Below are 26,707 nucleotides of genomic sequence, written 5' to 3' on the forward strand. Positions count from 1 at the left end.
ATTTGCAGTCCAACTCCAGAGACCCCAACCCCATAATCAAGAGGTTTTTCCATCCAGCCCTTAGTTCCAGTTCCTTGGTACCAGCCCCATCCTCTGCAAATCCTTTTGGCACGTGTCTGTCCAGCAACCCCCAGTTTCCAGCTCACAGAACTGAAATGTTTGCAATGATAGCTATGTATACACAGCTGGATCTGTGACAGACTACAGACTTAATGGAAGGTAAGGCTGGAAAATTCAGTCCAGAATGAGCTCTGGGTTTCTCCTGTTTGATTTCAGTCTTTTGTCAAGACAGTTCAAGAATGTCCAGCCCAGAATCACAGTTCCTGTGTCTATGGATGGCTCTATCCTGTCATACACAATCCATTTTGAGCTCAGAATCAAAAAAAATGGAACCGCTACTAATTTAAAAAATATTGCATATACAAACTCTGTAAATACCTCAGATTCTTAATTTTGTCCAGTTCACATGAAATATGAGAAAAAACCAGGCACAGTAAAGATCCCAAGAATCTTCATTAAAAATCATACTTAGTTTCTGGTGCCAAATTTCACTTTAAATGCTAGTTTGACATTTAAAACATCTTCTTGCACAAAGGGCACTGTTCATAATACAAAAAATTAATTAACTAGATCTCACAAGCTTTTATGTATTGTAATTCATGGATTACTGAGATTCATAATTGAATAATATGTAGATGTCACCTAGAGGTACTAAACCAATTCTCTTACTTGTAATTGCCTGACTAAGTAAGAATGACACTAACTTTAGCATTTTCTCTCTGATTAAGGCTGCTATAGATTTGTGGTTGCCACTGTGTAATATAAATCAATAAAGAATAATTTTCCAGGCAGCAAATCAATTGTCAGTTCACAGACCCTAATACCTCTGTGCAGGATTTACTGAAAAAATGAATGGCAGGCTTGTTAGTGGATGTACAACACGCTTTGCAGGCACATAATGGTGTAGGGACCAGTCCATTCCATACCCTGGCCTTAACTCCTTCCTTGCCTGATACAACTGTGGTGAAATGGAAGAACAGTGAACAGACCTCCTAACTGGACGAAAGGAAATCAAAAAATTGTATTTGCTTTATACTCCTCCATTTTAGCATCTTGTCTGGTGTTCTACTGTCTTGGCGTTCCCATTTCTGCCGTGAGATTTTAGGGCAAGTGTGCCACTATACTGCCTGAAGTTGTCAAATGACAAGTCATATAGAGCTGAAACTGCTATTTTAGGAGTTGAGCTATCTGAAAAAAGCACCAACAGGATGAAAAAACATTGGAAAACACTACCCTGATTACATTTAAACATTTTGTATGCATCTTTTTGCCAAATTTTTTTAATCAGATGGACTCCTTTTCTGTATTTCTCTCCTTGGCTTTTACACAATGCTGCTCTGTTACAGGATGCTCCTCCAGACCCAATGGATCCCTTCCTGGATCCGTCCTGACAGTGTTCGTGTTGCTACTTGAAAGTTAAATTTTTTGGTCACCAAAACGAGTTTTAATACATCTCGGTGCCAAAATCAACATGCCACATGGTAAATTATATCTAGAAAGACTGAAGTGCCATCTATCAACCTAAAGCACACGTACAGCTATAGAGCTTCCATGCAGACCACACTCCAGGACTAAACAGAGTTTATCTCCTTCCTAAGGGAGGTAAATGCATCCTAAAGATACTCAGTGAAAACACAGTTGTCATTATCTAACAATGAACAACAGGCACATTCTTTATCAGCACAGGAGGAATATGTTTGGCCCCACCTGAAGTGTGACCTAAACTTAAAAATAAAAAGTAAATAAAAAATAAAATTATTACACCCCACACCCCAGGAAAATTGCCAGGAAAGAATTTTAAGAAACAGTTCACAAATCTCTGCTTTGACAGTCAATCTGTGTCACTCTAATTCACTCCCAAATCACTTAGCACTGCCACTGATGTCACCTTTAAAAATGAAAGGTATTTGAACTTTCCTCTATACAAAGAGCAATGGTTGCTCTCTTTCTTACGAAGCAGCACAAAGAAAAAGTAAGATAGAAGCTATACGCAGAATTTTATGCAGAGAAGGCAAAAATTATGCCTTATGCCAGACTATTATGGAGAAAGAACTTCTCATAAAATCAAACTAGGCTCATTCTCTTACACATAAAATAAAGGTTGGGTGCAGCCTTCAAGCAAAGGAGACAGAAAATGTGCAGGCATTGTAATATCCACACTCTCCCACAGTGCTGAGAAAATAGGACCTTAATTATCCAACACTGTTGTCACCTAAAAATAAGGACTAATGCTCCCCCACTGGTTTCTGAAAATCCATTCCACCCTCAATTCAGTGGAAAGCCCACGCTGCATAATCTAACTTCTCACCCTACTTTCAAGGCTTGCATTTTCTGGTATTGTGAATTTCATGTCTTTGCTGGGAAATAACAGAATTGGACAAAAAGTAGTCATTAAACCTCATTTCTCAAACAAAGTGGGCCTTTAAAACGAATATTCTCCTCCCCCTAATTCCTGCAATTTCTGCTGACACTTTTCAATACAAGAGTTAGATACTATTTAAAACCAGTTTGTGGATTCTTTTCATTAAGGGGAGATCTGTACATCTCAAGTGAGAGAATAGATTATATAGGGCCTCTAGGAAAGAAATAAAAGAACCCCAAACATACTATATTCAAAATATTAATTAATCTATATTTGTCTTTTTCTTCTTATTTAAAATAAACAGATTTTCTTGCAGGCAAGTGCTTTTCATTCTTCTCGTCACACAAAAAGTCTTATCAGCTAACCCTAGAATGATACAGTTTAGTTTGGAAGGGAAGTTTGGAGTTCTCTAACCCACTCCTGTGCTCAAAACACGTCCAATTACTTCAGGTTGCATAGGATCTTACTCAGATAAGTTCTGAGTATCTCCAAAAATGATATTAAAAACCTTGCTCTTAAAAACAAGTGATGGTTTTTCACAGGGCCTGATGTACAGGGCAAAAATATGTTCCTACTAACACAAAGCTCTGAAGTTAATTTGAGTAAATTTGGCTAATTTCTGTTATTTTAATCATACTTTAATATTGAGCATGATATTAAACTGTCTAACAGATTCAGATATCTGGATGAGTTGCCTGTGATACAGTCAATATTTTCTTTTTAATGAGTTTAAATGTCTACAAAAGTCTACAGCTTTTTTGCTATAATATGCTCATCACTAACAGTAACCCAATTTACCATTGTTTATGTATGTACATTATTTTTAATACTTGATAACTCAAAATAGATCAGAAATTAGATAAATGGAAAGAGATCTCATCTGCAAAACTCTTGTTGCAAAGACATCCAAGCTCACAAGGGATTTGAACTCAAAAACATAATGTAACATAAACCTCAGGAATGCATTCACGCAGAGCTGCATTTAGCCTTATTATATTTATCTTTAAGGGTTTTATGCATATTCTTGTCTACAGTTTGCACATCATCTTGTTCATTATTGCAGTAGCATTTCAGTACATGTCTAATCAAAATAATTACTACAAATTGTTTAGACCTGTGAAGCATGTGGGACTAAGCCTGCAGTTCAGAAGTCTATATAATCACACAGAGAGCTGTGCTAGAGACTTTCTATAAAGTAATCTAATTGTGAAACTTAGCAATGCAATTGATTTTCTTGTCAGAAGATCTACATCACTGCCTGAGATGCCAAACTGCTGATGAGAAATTCATTCACCTACAAGCCTGGGAGCAATCACCCACCTACCAAAACATCTGAAGAGGTGGGGGGTCTGCTTCAAATGAGTCACCTAATTACCTGTGATGCACTGGTACACAAGCAACACTGAGCAATATGCATTTTACTCAACACCTTCTTTCTTTCTCATTTCTCATTGGCACTTCTTCCTTCTAAAATAAAGCCCCTTCTTTCATGCCACGTCAGAGAAGACATATGATGAGTTGTAGCGTTCAATGAGGAGCTGCTTCATTAACAACTGAGTTATGTGACATCCCTTTCATACCTTGCTGTGTGACTGCAACATCATGTCAAGACAAACTCTAACACAATGCATCAGCCGAGGTTGATAGATGCTGCTTTCAGAAGCCCGCTGTCAGGATAGGATTTCTTTATTTTTTGTTCTGTAGGTTGTCCTCACTGAAGGCTGCACAGGTCCTTCAAATACATCTTGGGAGGCCACACGCTGACTCATACATCTCACTACACCCACTAATGAGTAGTCATATGGCACAGAACTGCTTGAAGTAAAATTGTGGACAGTACCACAGTAGTGTACACCAACTATTATTCCTTCTCAGCTTGGGCTAATGCACTGTTTTGGGGTTTGTCTTGACAAGATGTTGCAGTTATATAGCTCACAAAACCTATTCTCACACGTTTTCCACTGACTCCGATATGTATAATTTCCTGCTTTTTCAGACAGTTGATTCATCAGACAAAAGTCTCATAGATGAGCCTTTTGTTTTCTCAGCCCTTATGTACATACTGATTAAATTCCTCTCCAGTTCTCTTTGATAAAGACAGTGGACTGCAATCCCTGAATCCCTCAGCATAATATGTATTTGAGTTTGTTCTGTGGAATTCCTCCAACAATTCCATACCATTTCTGAATTGTGTATTTTTTAATAGCCGCTGTATTCTTATCAAGTAGTCTTTACTACTAGTAATATTTTCCTTGTTGAAATACTAGTAATTTCTTATGCTTCCAGAGATGGGCTGATGAGACTGACATTCAGGCAAATCCTCCAGCTCTGAGTTTGAGTCCTTCCCAGAACAGTTCTCTGCCCTAGAGATAAAACTAATTTTCATTTAAGCACATTAAAAACGCATTGCTTTCTCATATGCTCTTTTTCAAGTGAAAAGAATAGCTCTCTTATCAGCAGTTCCTGCTGTTATTTACCATTTTACAATTGTTGGGCCCTTTGTGAATATCACCAGTGTTAATGCTCTCTTTCGGTGGCTATTTCCCTTCATTCCCTCTCTTGTTGCCAATATTCCACTCTGACCTTCCTCCCATCCCCACAATCCATCCACCTACCTTACCTGAATACCAAAGTCTGTACCAATAGAGCACAGCCTAAACAGGTTCCTCTGGCTGTTGTAGACGTGTATTCATATTCTCTCAAACTGTTACAGTTTCTTGCCCAGTGAGCTACCATTTTAACCAGTCTTTTCAAAAAAAGCAATTATTAGAACAAAAGAGGTTCATTCCCAGCTCTGCAAGATGATGCCCAACCTGAAGACAACTTTTACAAAGGCTAAAGCATTTCCTGCCTTTTTTTAGTTACTGTTCATCACAATGCAAACTTTCATGTTTTTTCATAACTACTTTTGTCACATCTTTCTCTCACATTCTCATTTAAATAAAGGCCCTGGAAACCTATGGTTTCATAGCTTGCCCACAACCCACAATTTATGGATGCTACTTGCAACTTTCAAAAGCTTTTAAAAATAGTGCTGAATCTATTATTGTGAATTACAGTAATTGTAGCAAAGATGTAAGAGGCACTTTGAGAAATTTCAATTTCATGGTATGTTTCTGAACCCACTTCCTTGGCATCTTGGGGAAAATGCAGTTATTTTTTCTGAAAGAGCTTTTCTTCCTGCCTTTTCATAGAAAATTCCAACTGAAACTCCAGTATCCAAAGTTTTCTTAAGAAAAAGAGAGTGCTGAGTTTCCAATTCCAACACTTGGCAACAGAGACCAAGATGGTACAAGGCTAGAGCCTCCCCTCAGCTGTTTGAGAGCAACCAGAAAGCAGCTCCATCGATAGAGTGCAGCCTTTGGGATCTCAGTATTCTTCAGCTTCCTAGAAATTTCTTTTTCCAAGGTTTCCGACTGAAAGGCCTGATGTAGTCAGTATATTCTTAGATGAACAATCAAAACCCAAACTGGAATATGCTATTCATGAGAACATTAACAAGTTTGGGCTGAAGAAGTACAACTTCGTTGATATATACAACTGGAAGAAACATTGAAGGAGCTCTCCAGCTTCCCCTACACAGCCTGCCCACTACCAGTACTAGATTACTAGTACAATACTGTAAGTTTTTCAGCTTTAGATTACCTCCAGATGGTTTCCCTTAAATTCAGCTTATACCACCTCTCTCACTGAAGTTGTAGCATTACATTTGGTTTGGAGGAAAGGGAATGACATTTTTGCTTTTAAGTAAAATGGGGGATGAATCAAAAGCAGTAAGTTCCTTCCATGCAACTACAGTGGCAGTAGCAGAGTGATGCAGCAGCAAAAGTGTCTTGTCCCCAAACACAAAACTTTTAGGAGGGAAAGAAGTAATCATTAGAATCATTGGCTTGGCTTCTGATTTGTGTGCTACTTGCAAAGCAGTTTCATTGATGGCTCATCAAGTTTTAAATTACTGATCTGGGAGCAATCAAGTTGTCCACATACCAAGAAGACTAGCTATTACCATAGGAACAAGAGCTGAATCTCACTCTCCTGTCTCTCTTCCCCTTCCCTCACACTACAAATACTATCAATGCTCATGTTTGGAACAGCCTGCAGAGTCTTGCTAATACCAACCTTCAAATAACAGATTCACACAACTGCTCTACTGATAAGGCTCCAACACAATGGCATTAGCTGGTGTTAGACTTGGTCTAAATTTTCTTCTTCAGGGGGTTTTGAAGTGACTTCCCTATCAAAATTGTACTGCCATGATCCTGAATGCTCTCCCTTCTCTGAAATTGCCAGCTGCAGGGAGGACAGGACTAAACCAGATGAGAACAGACTCTGGACCTCCAACTTTGTCTTCTATGCAAATGAAGCAACAAATGAAGGACCCTCTTGGTTTCACTGAATTAAAAGAAGGCTTGCAATCCTTCTAGACACACAAATAAAAAAACACCCCCAAAAAGTAGGTTATTTTTTTTCCTTTGGTGATGAAACAGACATGAACCAGAAGACAGGATGGGAGCAGAATGGACAAAAAGTTGTGGAGAGCAGGAGAGAAACATGCTTAGGATGTGTTACTGCTTGAACAGTAAATGCAGTGAAGTCTATGACATAAAAGAGAACATGACAAACATTACCAGTCTAATCAAATTCTCATTACAACAGCACAATAGAGGGATTCCTTCGTCACCCTCATCTCTCCTTCATTTCTTTGACTATGAGCACAAGAGAAATAAACTTGCTTGTTTCAGAGCTGGGCTGGGCTCTGTTACTCTGACACACAGACTCCAAGGCACACCAGCTCCGAAAATGTTCTTCCTCTACTGCATTGATCTACTTCAGTGTTTGCTGGAGCATGGCAGGGGTTGTTGAATAAGCTCTTTCTGAAGAAAAACACTTTTAACAAAGCACATTTTTTCCTCAAGGTTTGTTGATTTTTCTTCTCCTTACTGCTCTCCTAATGAAAAAATAACTACATTGCCCACATACTGTAAATACTAGTAAGTGCTTCTGCTCTGTTTTGTATGCCTCATATTCATGTAAATTTTGACAGTGACAAGCAAGCTTGCTCTGCCCAATGGTACTTTGTCATTTTAATTTCTCCAAATGATGTGAATTTTATTGTATTTTACCATCCAGTGGGCTTACTTAAAAGATCCCCTACGGAAGAAGAATCTGGAGACCCCTCCCCTGCCTTAGAGTAGCTTAAACTACAGGGCAAGTCTGGTTTTCTCAGCACAATTTCTTTTTTTCCAAGTTATGGGACAGTGGGATGTATAGTCAGAAAGCTGCAACTTAGCTGATTTCTTAAGCAATGTTCCTCACCTACAAATATTTGGTTTTCAATGGCCTTACTCCTTCCTTGATAGCGATGTACTACAGAACCTGCGGCAACATTCTTCCTTTCAGAAACCAGCCATCAATGCTTTACAAAGCAATTCTGTTGCTGAATCAATATTTTCATGGTCTCCTACTACTAGAAATGCCAGTATTTTTAGAGCTGCTGAAACACTGAAATGTCATTTTAAGATCAAGGCCTAGATCGTGATCTCCATTACACCTGTATAACTACACATCAGCAGAATCACTCAGGATTTAGAACTGAAACTGCTCAAAATACAGCCTCATCACCTTGTTTATTTTCTGCCTTTTCTCTGAAGGCATTATTTTTAGAACCCCTGATCGTGAGGGAAGGTAAGAAGCCAGAGACCTGACTCCTATTAGGAGAGCCATTATTGGTTCTTAATGCTCCACTGATCAACCTCCTTGCAGGCTGTTACAGCTCTGCTGCAGCAAGGGGGAGGAACATCAGCAAAAGAGTAGATGCTTCAGCTGGTCTGCTGACCAGACACTCCTCTCAGCAAACTCAGTGCTCCTTTGGATCTTATTCCCTAGCTTTCATTCTGCCATTTGTTTTCTCCTCTTCCTGTAATATTGGCCCACTTTCTGGCAATCAGTTACATTCCTGATAGGGGTCCTGTGACTTTCTGAAATCTCATAGTCCAGAGAACAAATAATTTACTTAGAAGTTCATTTTTTACTCTAGTACAGATGCTTTTTCATCAGTTCATACCTTGTTACATGGTTGCACATCCAGTAAAGACACAGCTTTTAAATGATGACCACTGACTCTGCAGGTAGTAGTGAGAAAGAGTGACCAGAATACATCCAAAAAGATAATGACTAACGACCAGATAAAACTGAAAGGAAGTAGGGGAAGGAAGGAACAAGTAATTATTTTTTTCCCCCCACCTGTCTATACCCTACCACTCTCATCATCATCACGAAGGATCATGGAAAAGGAATGACATGAGCCAGAGAAGAGCTCTTGCATAGAGTGAAGGCCAGACACAGCTGGATCCAACAAGCCAGGCCACAGCCTCTTGGGTCAGCAGATAACAAGCAACTGAAGAGAGCTAATTAATATTTTTGGTGCATGACCATGCTCTTCAGGTTTAATTGGTGACAAGTGAGCAACCAAAGAATTGTAAGTGGAATTTCATTTATCTGTATAGAACAGATCAATATTCACTCAGCATGCAACAACTCCTTGCATCTCAATGGGATGAAATAAACTGTCAGTCAGCAGCATGCTTTAGTTATTGGTGGAATGTTTCCAGCTAAATTATTCACCTTCTCAAAAGCATATCTGATAAATGTTTATTTCTTCATAATTGTGCTGTCTAAGGCTGGGTAGAGTTAATTTTCTTCACAGTAGCTGGTATGGATTGTGTTTTAGATTGGGCTGGGAACAGTGCTGATAGCACAGGGTTATTTTAGTTGTTGCTGAGCTTGTACAGAGTACAGGGCTTGTACAGAGTCAGGGACTTGCCTGCTCCTCACTCCACCCCACCAGCAAGGAGAATGAGGATGCACAAGGAGCTGGGAGGGGACACAGCCAGGAGAGCTGACCCCAAATGGCCAAAGGGATATTCCAGACCATGGCATCATGCTCAGCAATAAACTGGTTGTCCAGGGGCTGCTGCTCTGGGACTGTCTGGGCATCATTTGGTTGGTGGGGAGCAATTGTTTAATGCTGGGAGGGGGAAGGAGCCAGTGGCTGTGTGGGGCTTAGTTACTAGCTGGGGTTAAACCACGACAGTCCTGCATTTAACATCTTCTGATTCGTGACACTTGCGATGAACACAATTTAAATTCAGAGCAGGGCTCTAGGAAAATAGTAAGAAGTACAAATAGGAGAGGGCTGCAGGAATTTATTTATTTTTCTCCTCTTCAGATATTGCAATGGCTTCCCATGGCATAAGGGGCACTAATTGAATTTAAAGATATCATAATCAGAAGTTCTCCTGCTCACTTCATATCACAATGAATTCCAACTCAACAGCACTGGCAGTAGCAGCAGCACCAGAACAGCACTGTGGGGCTGTAAAGTTCACTGATGGCGTTAGCTGAGGTCAGTCGTGGACAGCAGCAATGAAAATTTCATGGGCACTCTCTTCAAGAGGGTACAAAATCAGACTATCTCTTTTGCAAATAATAAACCTCAACCAATGTTATTTTTCAGTGTCACAGAAAATTCAGATTTCATTCATCCCTTGTCAAAAACTTCAACTGTGTATTTCAGCAGTATACTACAACATCTAGAACCAGAGTCCTGGAAACAGATAATTACAAATAATATTTCTACATTAAAGAATTTTAGATCCTGAAATATTACCATCTCATGAGTTTAACTTCATTTTTACTAAAACATAAGTATTCTCTGTTAGTTTCAGTTCTGTTATTAGTTTCAGTGTTGAAGAGCATAGTGCAAAGATGCATAATTCATGTTATGAAGAGCCCATAAGACACACACCTGCAAACCATGATTAAGGCCCTTAGTGTGAATTTGACTCCACGAGAACACAGAGCTCAAATCTTCAGCAGGTTCAGAACCACAACAGGATCACAGGGGTGATTCAAAGTGTCAACAAACAAAAACAATTTCAGAAGATCAAGGGGAAGATTCTTGGAAATACAGTAAGATTAAATTATTATCCAGGGAAGTTAAATGTTTCCCACTATTGAGTTATCTTGATTGAAACCAACACTACAGAAGAATTTCCTTGAAGAACTGGTTCTCAGCATGGATTTTGTATGATAAGTAACACTGAGATTCCACACAGAAAACCTCCAAATAGAGTAATATGGCAGAAAGCTACAGTTAACTGGCAGAAAAAAAACCCAAGAAAATTGAAGAAAGGGGCTATGACCATTAATAAAGTAGAAAGAATGTGAACAATCCAATAAAAGATTATATAAGAAAAGAAACTGAGTCGCACAAGATGTAAACAGGATAATACAAAATGAGAATCTAATGAGGCATAAAGAGAGGGTTCATTTAGGGGAAGGCATCATAGACAGGATGTTCAGAGCTGTTGCATTTTCATATACATTGGAAGAAGGGGATATAGCTTTGCTTGCAGCTTGCAAGGTTGCTGCAGTAATCCAGATGGTAAGGGATAAGACCCTAGTTAAAAGTCCTAACGGTGAAGAACGGGAAAGGGTAAACAAGCTTATACTGCCCAATTTTGAATGTGGCACATTTCTTGTTTGATTCAAATGCTGCTGAGTTTACCTCATATCAGAGGCAAAACACAAGCATAGGGAGCAAAAAAGAAAACTCTACTGAGGAAAAAAAATCCTTGTGAACATGGATTAATCTCTGACAATTATTTTAAAAGTCAGGCAGAGAAATACAAATTGTGTATCAGTTGTAATTTATGTTAAATGCAGCTTTAAGTGCCACATCTAATATGTCTATATCCTCAGAAACAGAAAAGGGAAAAATAACAGATGTTGCTGCTGTAAAACATTAGGCAACATGAATGACACCATTTGTTTTCCTAAATAAAAATAAAAAAGCAAGATAAATGAACACTGAAGACTTAAATTCATAAAATATTCAATACCTCACTTAGCTGATGTAGTATGTGACACCCTTTCTTGCTGCAAATCTCACAGCTACTGTGGTAAAAGAAAGGAAGCAAAGAAATGAGAGTTAGTGTAAAATGATGGGGCTTTGACACAAGTTATGACAGAGATGAAACCTCTAATTTAGAAGCTTTCAGGAAATTTGGGGGTGCAGAGCTTACCGTGATAGCCTCGAAGAACTGTATAGGGTTATGTTATACAGGAGGGAAGCAGCACAGCATTTATGTCTTGACATGGGAGTTATCTGGGAAAAATATCTGAAGGCTTTTCAGAAAACATTCAAGACCTTTGCTAGCTGAAGAACTTCATTTGTCCCAAGAGATTCCTCTGAAGGGCTCAGTAAATAAGATAGGAGTTTTACCCCTCTCACCTGCAAACTGGTGAGAATGTTATTTGTATTGCAGTGCTGGCAAGTGCCCTTGCAGCAAGTTCTGAAGTCCTTCTCTCTCCAGCCTAATGACACCTTGCCCATTTTACTTTCCCAGGACAAGGCATGTCTAGACGGAACAAGGATTGCAAAGAGCAGGACCGTAGTCAGTCAGTGAGAATGGATACAGAAGGAGAAACGAAGAGGACCTGCCTACAGCGAGAGCCTGGGACACAGCACTACCTCCAAGCAGATGGACTCTTTTTTTAGGTAGGAGGGGGATTTTCTGTTGGTTTTTTGGGGGTGATTTTTTTGTTGGTTTGGGGTTTCTTACTGGGCTTTAATGCATTTTTGCTGTTCCTTTAGCCCCCACAGTTGCTCTGAATACTATTGTTTGCTCTTTCATTAATTTGAATTTCTCTTTGCAGAACAAAGGCTCCCTGACTGCTCCAGTTTCCTCACTGCATGCCACTCACTCCAGTGACAGAACATGAAAAGAAATTACAGACTGTGGGATTGAGATTCTGCTTTCACCTCTCCCAAGATCTGTGGGACAGGGGGTAACAAGAAACAGTTTTGTATTTCTGTGCTTCCCCACAACTCAGACTGCTTTTACAGGGAAATTTGAAGATTACTGCCTCATTTTTATCCCACATATTTTCTTCTCCATGCATTTTCCTTTCCCTGAAATCAAACTACCAAAAAAGCTTTGTAGTATTACATTTGTGCCATTCAGCAAAATCTAGTAAAAAAACCACAGCAACTGCTGTGAAATTTTTCACTTTTTCCCCCAACAAATGAAATTCCTGCCTGCTGCCTGCACATCCTCCCTCTCAACTGAGCCAGTGCACTGCGATAATTACACCACTAGCATTCAGATAGAGATCAAGTGATGCAACCAGCTCTATCTCAATTCTGACTTTCAGCTTCACATTTTACTTGGATGTACATTTTTTCCTCTAATGAAAACTGCTTTTAGATAACAGCAGAACTACCCCAGATTCAGATAGGAAAGGAAGGAGTCTAATCCATCTAAACACAGGGAAAAGGGTTTGCTGGGTTATGCTGTCCTTCTTAATACTCTTTAAGAACACTGCTAGAATCATTTAAATCTCAAAAAATTTACAGCTTCTTCCAAGAGGGCAGTACAGACTATGCCATTTCTATCAGCCCTTCCAGTACTGGCTCCATACTGCTACAAAACCAGTCTTGCCCTGTACATTATACACGCAGTAAAATACTGAATACCTACAAAACTAATCTGGAATATGTCAGATACCCAGAGGCTTCCTGAGCTATGGCTGTGACACAGCTAAACACAGGTAAATAGGAAAACAGCCTGAAATACAAAGGCAAAATCTGGGGTTCACTTTCTTTTTACACCTGACTTAACTAATCTGACAGTGAACTTTCTGTCTCTTTTGGGTTTTACTTTAAGTCTTGCTTTATCCTGGAACCCTTACAGAAGAGGGAGCACTTGGGTTTGGTTACTACCAAACTAAAGGTACCACATCTAAGTTTTCATGGAAGTTATGTGTGGATACCCATAACCACTGCTCTCCTCATCATTGCTCTGTATTTTATCAAAAACAACTTTGATGATCCTGGAAGAACTCACTGACAATGCAGCGTCTGAATAAGCAAATAGCTATTAACAGATCTATTGACTTCAGAGGGGCCACTTGTGTAAGAAGCGATTCTACAGCCATGACTTATACAAAAAACACATCAATATCCTCTGTTTCTTCTCCAGCTTGTCCTAGAGGTTGAACCTGCCAACAGTCACAACCTCAGTTATATAAATCAAGCTTAAGGTAAGATACGCCACCTTATTGCATTATTGTTACAGTGATTGTCTCCCTGAATAACCATGGACAGAATTCCAGGTTTCCCTGTAATCTATAATCGAGGGCTATAAAATCGTACTCATCCATCTCATGCTGCGTTTATTGGTATGAATACTTATAGAGTGCCAGTACACTTAGAGCAAATACATCCCCAAATGAAGAAACAAATCAGCTTATGCTTCAAAGCACAGCCTGTACCCTCTGATTCACTGCCTGCTCTCCCTCCTCTATCATAACAGCTCAAACTTGGCTTCTAAATCAGCTGCTGAAACAATGATGCTGGAGCAGTGAGAGACTGAGGGAACCAGCTCTCTCCCTAGAAATCCAGTCAATTAAATTTTGCCCTGAAGGAATCCAATCTAATATCAAAGATGCTGCCATAAAGGTAAGTTCCCTGGAGCACAGGGTTAATGATTCAGAGCATGTCAGGCTGGTCTGGAGCAGTGGAAAAGAAGGCACACCTAAACTAATAAATAAATACATAAGGAAGCAACCCAAATAAATACCAGGAGTAATGAAAAAAAAAATTGCTACGGAGACATACTGCTGTAGTTGGCACCCTATTTAAGGGATATTCAAAATTCCCTGAAATCTCACCTTAATGCCTGAATATTTTATTTCCCAAGATCACTGATACATGAAACACCAAAGAGTCTGTTAATACCCGTGAAAAACCTCAAGCATAAGTCAATCATTTCTGATAGGTATTGCAGTTCCTGCTAGGAGCAGGTGAAGGATGTTTTCACATTCAAAATGGAGACTGAAGGTTGGCTGTCTTTGCATCTTGTAATTCATCCTTATATATACATTATCACCAGCACTAAAATACAAGAACTTGCATAATCTCTAAAGTATTTATCTGTGAAATCACACTGAAATAAGGTGTCTTCGGGTGACTTTATGATGTGTATCCCCTATCGCCTGCTCTACACCCAGATGTGAATCCTGTGCCCTTCTGTGCCTTTAAAACTGAGTCTGAGAGAAGGAAGGAAAAAAAAAAGCCAGGCAAACTTTTCAAAGCAGTTTTGTGTTCAAGGACACGGAGCTTGCTGCTGCTGCTGCTGCAGAGCAGAGCCAAGTACCTTCCTGCTTTTCCCAGCTCTTGGCTCCTTTTCTCGGAAGAGAGAGATGGAGAGTTAAACTCCTTTGTTTTCCTGTGACTTCAGTTTCTTCATCTTCTCTTCTGGACTGTTCAAAAACACCAGAACACACTGGGAGACCTTACACCTCGACCCGGAGGGGCCCAAGCCAACCCAGCTCCGAGGAGGAGAAAGCCACACCCACAGAAAGGACACCCACTGAAAATTTACCAGGTTCTCTCCACAGCGAGAGGTTTCATTATTTAGCATTACTCTTTCCCCATGCTTGCGTGCGCTTTACTTGTTAAATAAATAGTTTTTTCTTTTTCACTTTCCTCTGAGGAATTTCTTCCCGAACCTGGTGGGAGAGGGGCAGCTGAAACTTGCCTTCTATCAGAGGATATTTTCCTCCAATTTGTCTCAAACCGGGACATAAGGGTATCTGATGATATGAAGAACAAGGTTTTCTAAACTTAACGTTCCAGACCCAATAGTAGAGAAATTCACATCCCCCTCTTTTCCATTTGTTCCAAATTCAGTTGCTAAATTAAGAGATTCATTCGTTTTGTTCCCCAAAACCAGAACACAATCCCCCTTTCCTTTTTTGTGTGCACTACTTAATAAGATGTTAAAGCAAGGACAATTTCCCCACTAGAATGAGAATCATCAAAAGCTGTGAGAGGATATTCTGAACTATTGTCCTCAAGCAGCAGGAAGAACACACCATACAAGTGCTTCATGTGCTTCTATTGCAGAACACCAACAGTCACAAAGAGGCTGAACTACTTCGGAAGACAAAAATGTCACTTGTCTTTACTTTAACAGCTGTGTTTGATGATTATATATATGCAATGTATCATTTCTTTATATAGATTGTAAATTTTTACCTTCTGCAACACAACTTCTAAATACATTTGGCTAAGAAGATTCAGAAACCCCCAGTTATGTTATAAAGCAGGCGATAGCCATGTTCCTGTTAGCCTCGTTCTAGCTGAATTACCTTCCCCTTTAGAAGCGGCATGGAATAAGCTAAGTGACTGGAATTAGTTTCCAGGATCATTAACAGACTGTGTTAAAGTCACCCAAATGAAAACTCTTTAAGTTAAAAAGTTAAGTTTAAGTTAAGTTAAGTTACGTTTTAAAACTGGGCAAGTTTATGTTCATAACGGAAAAATATTTGGCCATTTTGCCAAATTAGTTCTGTCATCAGTTCACAAGAATATTGAATATTTTTGCTCTGTCAAAAAAGTATTTGCATCCTTACAAATAGGTCTATGCAAAAGCCTTGCTGTAGGTACTCCCCATGCCATAATTTGTAGCAAGTTAGTTATTTATGCTACTTAGGCAGTCTGTATTATCTAAGCATTTTAGAGCTTCAGCACAGTGCTCTTGTGCCCAGCTTTAGCTGGGGGTACCACACAAAAGAGGTTCCAAAGGAGCTTTCAACTAGTAAGATCAAGGCCCTGAACCCATGATCTCTTTAAGGGGAAAAAAAGATACAATATTTCACAAAAAGTAGTTGGAGAATAAATTTCTATCAGAGAACTGCTAATAAAAAGCAAAACCTTATTGATAAAGGGCAGGACTTAGTGACTCCTCTTTCTGTGTGATCAACAGCCCAAGCTGGATCCTGTGACATAAACAATAAAGCTGAGCCTTCAGGTGCTGTGAGAGAAGGTCGGATGCTGGAATAAATCAGTTCTATGCTGTTAAGGGAAGTGAATACAATGGTGATGGGCAAAGTATAAGAAAATAGAAGTCAAAACAGCAACAGAACAGTCAAGTAGATAGATATTTGTTACCACAGCAAACCAACAGCATATGGTAGAAAGCATATATGCTAGAAAGAGCCTCTGAGACATTACAAGGAGAAATGAGAGAAACTGCAACCCAAACAGGGTTTGGGCTATGCTAGGCTTGAAAAGTAGTCCTGTTCCTTATCTATGCCTAAGGTGATTTGCAGACCATAGGAATGATATTACCTGGTGGGCAGGTCCTTCAGGAGCATCCATGGTGCAGGGAAATCATGTTCAAGTTTGGCAATGAAGGCATAGTATGAATGGAGAAGGAAAAAGGAAGTCTAGACTATCAAGACAGACTGTTCAAAAGACATTGCTATATCCCATTTGACAAAAATCTCTCCTTGGGCCTGTAACAGATTCTGTATAGAAGCAAAACCAATTCACTTCTATTGGTATCTTAGTGCCACATTAATTCCCAGTTAAAAATCCAGGTATGTCTTGTAAAATCTCTATTTACTTCTAGTACGTGTCACATGGAAGATTAAAGTCTAATTATTACATTTTTACTCTCTCTCTCTCTAAGAAGTTTTACAAGTTCTACAGGCAGTATTTTATGCTCTTATGAAGCATCAGCCAGGAGAAAAGGCACTGCTTATCTTACTAACACATCACAACCTACATCACCTCAAGTCTCTTCCACGCCCAGCTCATTAGTTGCTGCAGGTTTTTGCACCACAGATCACCCAGATATTTTAGCTTTCTGCAGGTAGTCAAACAGGCAGAACTTTTATTACCTCTCCTTTTGAAGAAAGGGAGAGAGAGAGAAGCAGCAGCCAAGGGTCATTTACTTTCAAGCTGTACTTCCAGGTTGGATATTTAATGTTAGCAGTCATATTGTAAGCTCATTCCTTTAGAAAATTCCTAGGGGAAGAAGCTGTACCAGAAATACTGGCTGAAATAGTAACCCTTCATTCTTAGGGTCAAAGGAAAACCTCTTCTTGTAAGCTCAACGAAAACCGATCTGCTGGATATGAATGAAAGCAAAAAAAAGTTGCCTACTGTATAAACACCTCCAAAGTAAATAAAACCCTTGAAGGGAAATGACAAAGTTACAGAGTCAAGGGAAATAGCAGAAAGGTAAATTATCTCAGGAAGCAAGACTCACTCCTGTGCAATACATCAGTAGCAGGACAAAAAAAAAAAAAGATTGAAAATCATGGCAGGTTTTAATAGATTTAAAAAAAAAGTATGAAAGTCTGACCTAACAACTGTGCCTTCCCCCTCAAAGCCAAACAAACACAAAGCAACAACAAAAAACCACCTGGAAGACAAACCAAAACAACTTTAGAGGAAACCACAATTTTGGAAATTAAAACTAATAACTTCTCCAACCATTTTAAGTTACTACGCTTGTGACAGGGCATTTGAAGTGTTCATTTCAGATTGGCAAAGCAGATAAAGATCCCACTAGAGAAATAAAAAAGATGCCCAAAAAAGAGCAGAGTAAGAAAGCTCAGCACAAGCACTGATGGAAGAGAGCCACCAGGCCAACCCTCTAAAATCAAAATGCTTTTAATGGAATAGATCTGGATTCACAGTGTTTAGCTGAGTGCAGTATATGGATCAGTTATCATCAATTTGAAAGGAAATAGCTCATTTAAGAAAGCAGTAGCACAGGAGTTTGCTGACGGTGAGGAATATAAACACCAGAAATCTCTCTGTTTCTGTGATGATACAGAATATGCACAATTATAAACACAAATTGCTAAGGAAATTATTTAATAACAGTATATATGAGTCCCATTTTATCATTATACCCTGCAGTATTATTTTGTATGTAAATTTGTACAGAGAAAAAAGCACTCCAAAGGAAATACAGCCAGGGCACAGGACCAGGAGGCCTGCTTTTTTAACTCTGTCACAAACTCACTCTGATTAATCTCCATTTCCTGTTACATGTATTTGACCATAGCCAGACCCATCCCTCTGGAGATACCCTGGGTATGTCCTGCCCTGTGAACATCCTTTAAGTGGTCACTAAATTGTTCTCCATGGAAATTTCAGGAGCCATCCCATCTGCTGGGAGGGTTTTACCCAAAAAGGCAGTGCTCTGATGGCAATAACGCTGCTGCCATCACTGCAGGTCTGTTTCAATGAACACCTCTGTGTCCACCTGCGCTAAGCAAAGCCTGAGAGGCAGCCTCACACAAATCCTGCCATAGGCTGGTACACGTTCATGCCCTCAGAGAACACTTTCTGGGGCATTTTCAAGTACACAGTTAGACACAAGTTCTTGTGTCAGCAAACAAGACAAGGATGAAATTTTCACTTTTTGCTTCTGTTCTAACCCTTTTTTATACCCTTCTTAGGAAATGTCAAAATTCTCTTTTTATATGCTATTAATATCTTGAAATATTCTCCTTTTGTTGCAAAGCTATCATGGCAATGTACAAAACGGAATCTAGTTCAATACCAGTCAGACTCATGATATGACAGGATTTAAACAAAAACAGCTCCTTCCAGTTTCATTTTAAAATATGACAAAACCTGTTTATCAAATACAACAAACCCATCTATCACCTTCTAACTGGAAGCCTTTTTTGCTAGCATGCCTCTTGCCTCACTAATCTGTACACAACTTAATACGGAAGTTAATAAATTATACAAGAGAACTAATTATACCTATTTGTCAAAAGATGAGATAGTTAAACTGAGGAATGAGCATTTCATTCTAATTAGTTTGACCTCAACTTTGGGGGGCAGAGGAAAAGTAGGATAAATTTTTCTGACTAATCTCTGAGTGGTAAGAGCTATTATCATACAGACAATACAAGGCTGAAAGGGCCACTGTTTCATCAAGCACAGGAACATGCATTTCTTTCAACTCACAGTGTACCATCCTGACACCAATCTCCCCAGCTGTCCAATCTGCTTATGGTAGAAGACCATGAAAGGGAAATTAAGCCATTTTATCTACTTCCCCTCTTTGTTACTCTGAGGTTGTTTGTGCTCTTACACTTATTGAAAATCTACCTTTGTATCTTCCAGCCTATTGTTAAAAACCCACACAAACAAAAAAAATAAAAACAAAGGAAGAAAATCTAGGGGACAAAATTATTTCCTCTAAGCATATATAAAACAGGTCTAGGTATGAAAAACTATCTGAAAGATAGTCATTACTGGAACAGAAGTGGTGCTGACCAGCTGTCATGGGTTAACAAGCATAGTCCCGGAAGTGACTTTCTTGCAAAGGGGTGCTTACAGCTTCCTCTATGACCTAACAGAACCTATCAACTGGCTAGTGTGAATTTTGACAATTTTTTAAGCCACTTAAAATTTTGACCACCTCTGTGGTCCACATTTAAGAATGGACAAACCCTGGGAAAGGTCTCTCTTGCTTCTGGCTGGGGGACAGGTGACTGGGCTGGGCCCGTAGAGGGCCCAGCGGGCCCAGCCCGGGCCCTGCCGGGTCCAGGCCAGGACCTGCTCAGCCCGGGCCGGGACACAGCCATCCTGGAGCCGTGCAGCCCTGTTCCACCCACGGAACCCCCCACAGCCCTGTTATGTGCAGACAGCGTGGCTCCCCCCCCTCCTCCAGTGCGGCCGAAGATTCAGCTGAAGCTTCCCCGCTGCCTGGCAAAGATCATGTGACCAACAGCGATAAGCAAACTCCAGCTGCGGGGCCGGGTGAGATTAACCCTTTTAGGGCTGTAAGTTTCCTCCAGAACAGATGGAGCCTACAGACATTTAGTAAAGAAAGAAGAGCTGAAATCCTGAGGGAGGAGAAAGAGGAGATGCTTAAAGCTGAAATTCTGTTGTAAAGCTATGGTGGTGATGGACTATGATCTATCAGAGTACCCATTGTAATTTCATGAAAGCATGGGCCATGGAGCGTTCAAACTGTACTTGTGAGCAAAAGCACCTGTGCTGGAATAAGCAAATGCTGAAGCAGCTGTAATTTGATGAGAAGTTTGAACAGGGAGAGATGGAAGCGATGAGGACTCTTGCTCCTATCAGAAGGCGAAGACCTCTGTTCCTAGAGGTACTCCCAGAGATAGTCCTAGAGATGAAGATGATGAGGACCCTTTATCTCCCAGGGGAGGGGGAGGGCCTCTATTCTTAGAGATGAAGATGCTCCCAGAGATGGGTGAAGAGAACTTTTGGTTTTGAACAGCTCAACCTTAAAATGGTACCCCAGTAGCTCAAGATTGGGCCCTCAAAAGCAGTTGTGGGAAAAGCTGCAAGTCAGGGGAAGGGACTCTCACATGCAAGCAGAGAACCAACCTGGGCGGCTGTCTCATTGTGACATTGAAGCCATGAGAGAACCTCTCGTGGAGATGTCTCCATAGCATGAGCAAGAGAGACTCCTCTCCCTAAATGAACTGAACAAGGTTATTATGGAAGTGGTAAACAGACTGAAAATCTCAAGGATTGTCTTTTTACAGTGGGAGAAGGGGGAAAGTTGGGGGGAGGAGAAGTGTTCTGAAGGCTTGGTATGATTTTTTTCCTTCTTTTAGGTCTGTTAATAAACTTCTTTATATTCTTTTAAGTTTTGTGCCTGCTTTGCTTTCTCCTAATTCTTATCTCACAGAAGGTAAATAGTAATGAGTATTTTGGACCAAACCACTGCACCAGCAATAAAAGACAAAGCACAGAATACCTGACAAATGCACTCAACACATGGCCTGCATTTGGCTTTACCTGCTTGTCGGCTGTACCCTGAGTAGTACAGAATTCTCTTTCTTCAGGTTGCATCACCATATGTTTTTCACTCCTCCTGTGCTTAAGGAGGAGGATCATCAAAAGAAACTGACAATTCATGCATAAAAACTATGTAGATATATTTTCCAAATAGAGTTCATATCTAGGTGAACCCTCTTCACCACAGCTTTGCTGTGTGGATGCTGCATACCAAGTGACCAATTTTGCAAGGCTAAAACTGCTTTTATAATGAACTCTGAACCTTGAGTTGTTATGCAACACCTATGGCTCTCTAGTAAAGCACCTCTAGGGACAAAAAGCAACAGTAACGGTCCATATTCCAAAAGAAACTGACAATTCAACATTCTAATATTAGGATAAAGTATAAGCTGCAGAATCCCAACTCTCTGGTCTAAGGTAAAATTTTCAGAAATCATTTTTGCAAGAAAAATATGAGAAGTTGAGAGCCTGACTGTCACAATGTCAAATCAAAAGTGATTAGAACTTTTGTTGATTGAAGTTTTCAGCCATATCCCAGGGACTGTTTCTACAACTCTTGCACTGAACAGCAGCGTGTGCCAGAAGCCCACTGACATCAAAGGAGTAGCTGGTGTGTGTGCTGGGCAACATGGGTAGGCACAGTGGAACTGGATTCTGACACATAACCTACAGCAGTGCAAGCACGAAGATATACTTGCTAAATATTTAATAATACCTGTCTTAGTTCTTCAGTTAACTAACCTTTTAGCTCAAGGAAGCCCAAAAATACATGTTTTACTTCTGCAAGCTACAGATACTGGTAAAAAACCTGTGTGGATTGAAAAAAGGCCTGCAGGGAGTCTGAGGACCTGAGCCAAAGCCACCAGAAGCTGACAGTTTGGGCATTTAATTGAAAGCCAAGTTTCAAGTACACTTTGGGACAGTCTGAACCAGCAGTGCATGAGGTAATTCTGCCCCTTTTCCATCCATTTTGTTTCCATTCCTGTCTCACTCACTCATCCTGATGCAAGTGTTGGCCCAATGCAGTGGAACACAAGGGATGTAACTAGCTGAAACAAAACTGAAGGTGATGGAGGGCTGAAGAGGAGAGTAAAGGTTAGCTTTAACCACACAGATTTTTCCCAGTTCACATTACCTCATAAATCTTTCCATCTCTAAGAGAAGGAAGACAGAGACCGTCAACCAGAAGGCAGGTAGTACTAATTTAAATCTTCTGACCATGAATGTGTCAGTGCAGCCCTACTATGGATATACCAGGCTAACTTTGTAAGTTTTGCTACTCTGTTTTCTTACAAAATGCACATTTTTATCCTTGTTCCCTGCTTTTATTACAACCAGAAGGAGAAAAACATGTTTGTATGCAGAATTTATTTATGAAGTAGATTCCAATATTTCCTACTAGCAAAAGGTATAAGAACTTTTTACAATTAAGAACACAAGCCTTGCTTTTTAATGGAATCCAAGGACTGCTGATCAGTTTCTAAAGAGAAAGATTTTTTGTAACCAGAAATAGGAAGAAATTGGTATTCTCTCCCTTCAGTCATTACCGTTCTCATCAGCTGTTTTTTTAACTTAACCTTTACTGGCTTACATTAACCAGACAAGTCTACATTTACTTTTTTTGGAGTTGGTTTTGAGGAAGAAGAGAGAGCAAGAGGAAACAGATGATATTTACTGCACAATTTTAAGATGCAATCTGGATGAGTCAAAACGAGTCATCTCCTGAGCCAGGAAGTGTATGAGAAAGTTTAAATGTAATTGAAAAATTCTTCATTCAATTCTGCAAAGAAAATTCTCCTTCCAGCATAGATCAGTCACCGACAGCCACAACCCTTAACTATTAGTTGTGATTCTCTATAGATCCTAAATCACTTTACACAGGAATATCATTTAGCCAAATGTTTCCATGCAGGATTTATTGAGGTAATTCACCCTGCTGGAGTAGTCTTGTCCCCCAGATCATTTTGAGTTCTGTACCTGTTTCCCCAAGTACTGTGTTCCTTCTCACTCTGCCAGGGTTGACAGACTCAGAAAATACTCTGCATTCTACTGTCCAACTCATTAATAAAAATACTGATTAATATGAGTCACAGAGTATTTACAAGCCCTCCTTGATATGTTAGCATGTTCTGATGTTTGGCTAATTATAAATATTCATTTTGGTTTTTTTTCTGACCAGTTCTATATCCACCAGGCAGTAGACATCTCTAGACTACTTTTCCTCATCTGACTCAAGAAAACACTACATGAATACAGTGCAAGAAACTTGAGCCAATCAAGGTATAATATATCTAATGCTTCTCTCCTCACCACCTGACCTGTAACACTGCCGTACAAAGAAATCAAATGGGTTTGTCACGATTTGCCCTTGAGAAATCTGTTTACTTGGTAACAGATCTTGCTAACTGGCAGGGGCTTAGAAGATGTCTATCCAATTATTTCTTGCTATATTTAAGCCAAACAGACTGGTCTTTAATTACCAGCTCATCCTTTCCCTACCCCCTCCTAAAGTAGCATATTTGCTTTTCCCCAGATACCACTTTCTTCCCTACACAGCCAATTCTTTAAATGCCCTAAAATTAATCACATCAGGTCCAGCTTCCTTGAACACATTTAAGAACTACACTTAAAGCTAGAAGACTTCTGCACCTTTTTTCATTGACATAAATCCCTGAGTACAGAAGAGTCCTCTGAAGCAGCTAAAAAAATGTTTTCAAAATACATAAATCCTAAAAGAAAACACAAAGTGGCAATCATGTGGCTTAAGAAAATGTTCTTCCTATTCAGCAGGCATTAAGATCAAGAAAAGCAGTGGCTTGTACCAAGAAAAATACTTTATAATTTTGAAGCAATTGAGACCCTAACTGTGCACTTGGGTCTCAAGGTATTTTAGATGTGTATTTCTAGATTTCCCTCCCACTACTTGAGTTTTATTGCTCCATTTTTGGAAAGTAGACCATAATAGTAATGCTTCTACTTTGCCACCCTGAGAACACTATTTTTAGGGGCCAAAATAATCAAGATGCAGTTAAGAGAAACTTGGGTTTAGTCCTACAACTGTGTCTATAACTCAAGAACTCAGAAATTCTAATCCTTGTCTTTGCTTTCTCTGACTGATGACGTTGGTATATCTCGCTAGGGTTGTGCGCAGTTTTGAACCTCACAATGAGAGGTCACTGGGTATAGAGGGCCTTGTTTCACATCTAAGGTAGGACACGAACCAAACTCCCTCCTTCTCTTTCCCCTTGTAAAAACACATCTGTTCAAGAAGGAACAAGCCCCACTAGAACAACAAAACAAATTTCTGACAGCCTAACACCTTCTCTAACTATTGCAACTACTCCTTACTGGATTACACATGGTCACTATGATAAAGAAATAATTCTTGGCAAGTCCCTGCTACCAAATATCCAGAGATGGAGATGTTTCCTTGTGGGAGCTACACTGTATTTAACCTCTCCATTTGTTCTTCACATATTACTTTATTGTTCACAGCAGTCCTACAGATGCCAGAGCAAATGACTTAGCCCTTACACAACGACAGTTGATTGATTACCAAATCATTACTCTGAGTCTCTTTTTTCTTTTTTTTGCCAAAGTTGCTGTGGTTTGAATATCAATTTTTTGCTTAAATCAGCTTAAAGGTACTTAAACAATAGCATTCAGTTGATCCTAATGGAAACAATCCTGAAGTATTGCATTAAGGACATCATGATATCACAGAATAAACTCTAACCCACATAAGACAAATACAGCTATTACAATAAACTGCTCTAAACTGCCTGAGCCAGCAGAAGGGTTAAGTGTCAAAGACCTGAGGCAGTTACCATTCTATCCAGGAGACTGCTATACAATCAGTAAGAATAGAAATCAGAAGAGAACACTGGATTTTTTGTTTACATACCTGCTATATAACAACTTTAAGAACATTTGCAATTAAGGATCACATTGTTTAACAGCTAAAACAAACAAACAAAAACACCACCAAAAAAAAAAAAAAAAAAAAAAAAAAAAAAAAAGCATCAATTCCATTTTTAAGGGGACAATCTCTACCTCATCTATCCAACATGAAGTATTCCCCTTGAACTTCAAGCATCCCTGCAACGTAGAATATTTATTTTTTGGTATTTTGAAAGAAACCAACACAACCCTTCAACTAACTACTAAAAGGAAAGACAAGCTCATTTTTCTAATTATCTTTTCCCAAAGAAAATTCCCCTTATTACAGTATCCAACCCCCATATCCTCATCTCTATAATTGTTATTGAAGAGACACTTTGCAACTGGGATTCTTAATATTTGCTGCGGTTTTTACAGATTGCATAAATAATGTAACAGTGTATTTCTCATGGAAAATGTAGAACTAGTTGCTTCAGCCCTCTGGTGACATATTCTCCTCACTTGACTCTACCTCCCCAGCAGACAGATGCATTTTTCTTACAAGGAGTACTATTGTCTGGAGAGACCAGCACTGCCCCAGCTAGAAATTCTGCAAAATGCCTACCACTATGACTTTCTTCAGAGAAGTGGAATATCACGAGCTTGACAGGGAACAGGAACTTCTGTTCCTGAACTATCTTTTGTCACTACCAGTTTAAAAATATTTCGATTGAATGTAGCCTAGATTATGGAGCAAATGGCAAAGCAGCAAACCTATTCAGGCCTATTTCCACCCATTTTCTCCTACAAAGAATCTGCAGTGCTACTTATGTTGCAAGCAATAAATCCTTGCCTAAGTATCCACATACTATTTAAAAACATCTTCAAGAGGAAGTAAACAATGAACAAAAATTGCTGCTGATCTCAACCCAAAGACTACAGATGTTGTAAGGTCTGAAACACACCTTATATTATTCAACAGCTACAGACTAAGGCTGGTGAGGTTTACAGTAAAGAGAGCAAAGAAAATCAGTAAACAGAGTAATAAATAGCTTGCCTGAATAGTGCATGTCTTTCACATCAAAGACATAAAGGAGGGACAAAAATACAGAGATCACTTTGTCCTCAAAGTGAACACAGCACGTGACTGGAGCTCGTTTCTCACTGATACATGCTCCTCCTACTTCTGCAGGCAGGTGTAAACAATAGGTGAAAGCTACTGAGCCATTGTATTAAAGTTCTGGCTTTACAGTCTACTTTCTTTATTAACCTATATGCTTAATTACAACCAGTTAAAGAAATGTAGTGCGAGTCTGTAAACAAAGCTTGGTCAATTTGAGGTAATGAATAGTAGGTCATTTGGAGCTAAATGAGATTTTTACTCAACTATGTTCATATGTATGTTCAATGTTCATATGTAGCATGCTCAACATACTCAATATTACAGCATGATGTTCCAGAGGATTCTTGAAAGCTCCATGTGGAACTGGTTTCCAAAACAATCTAAAAATTTGTACTTCTTTAGACGGTCAAACAATATCCTTGCAACAATGGACTTAGAGAAACTTGATGCAGGACTGCTCTAGAAACACTCCCTCAAATAAAAAACCTGGGTTCACTTAGGTGAAGTTTCACTCCAGATTACCAGAAGGTCATGCTGATTAAATAAACACAGTATATCTAAGGAAAACAAATTATATCAAGACTTTACTAAATTTACAAGAGGAAAGTGATAGGCATCTGTT

Source organism: Corvus cornix, chromosome 13 (assembly GCF_000738735.6).
Source record: "Corvus cornix cornix isolate S_Up_H32 chromosome 13, ASM73873v5, whole genome shotgun sequence".
Lineage (NCBI taxonomy): Eukaryota > Metazoa > Chordata > Aves > Passeriformes > Corvidae > Corvus > Corvus cornix.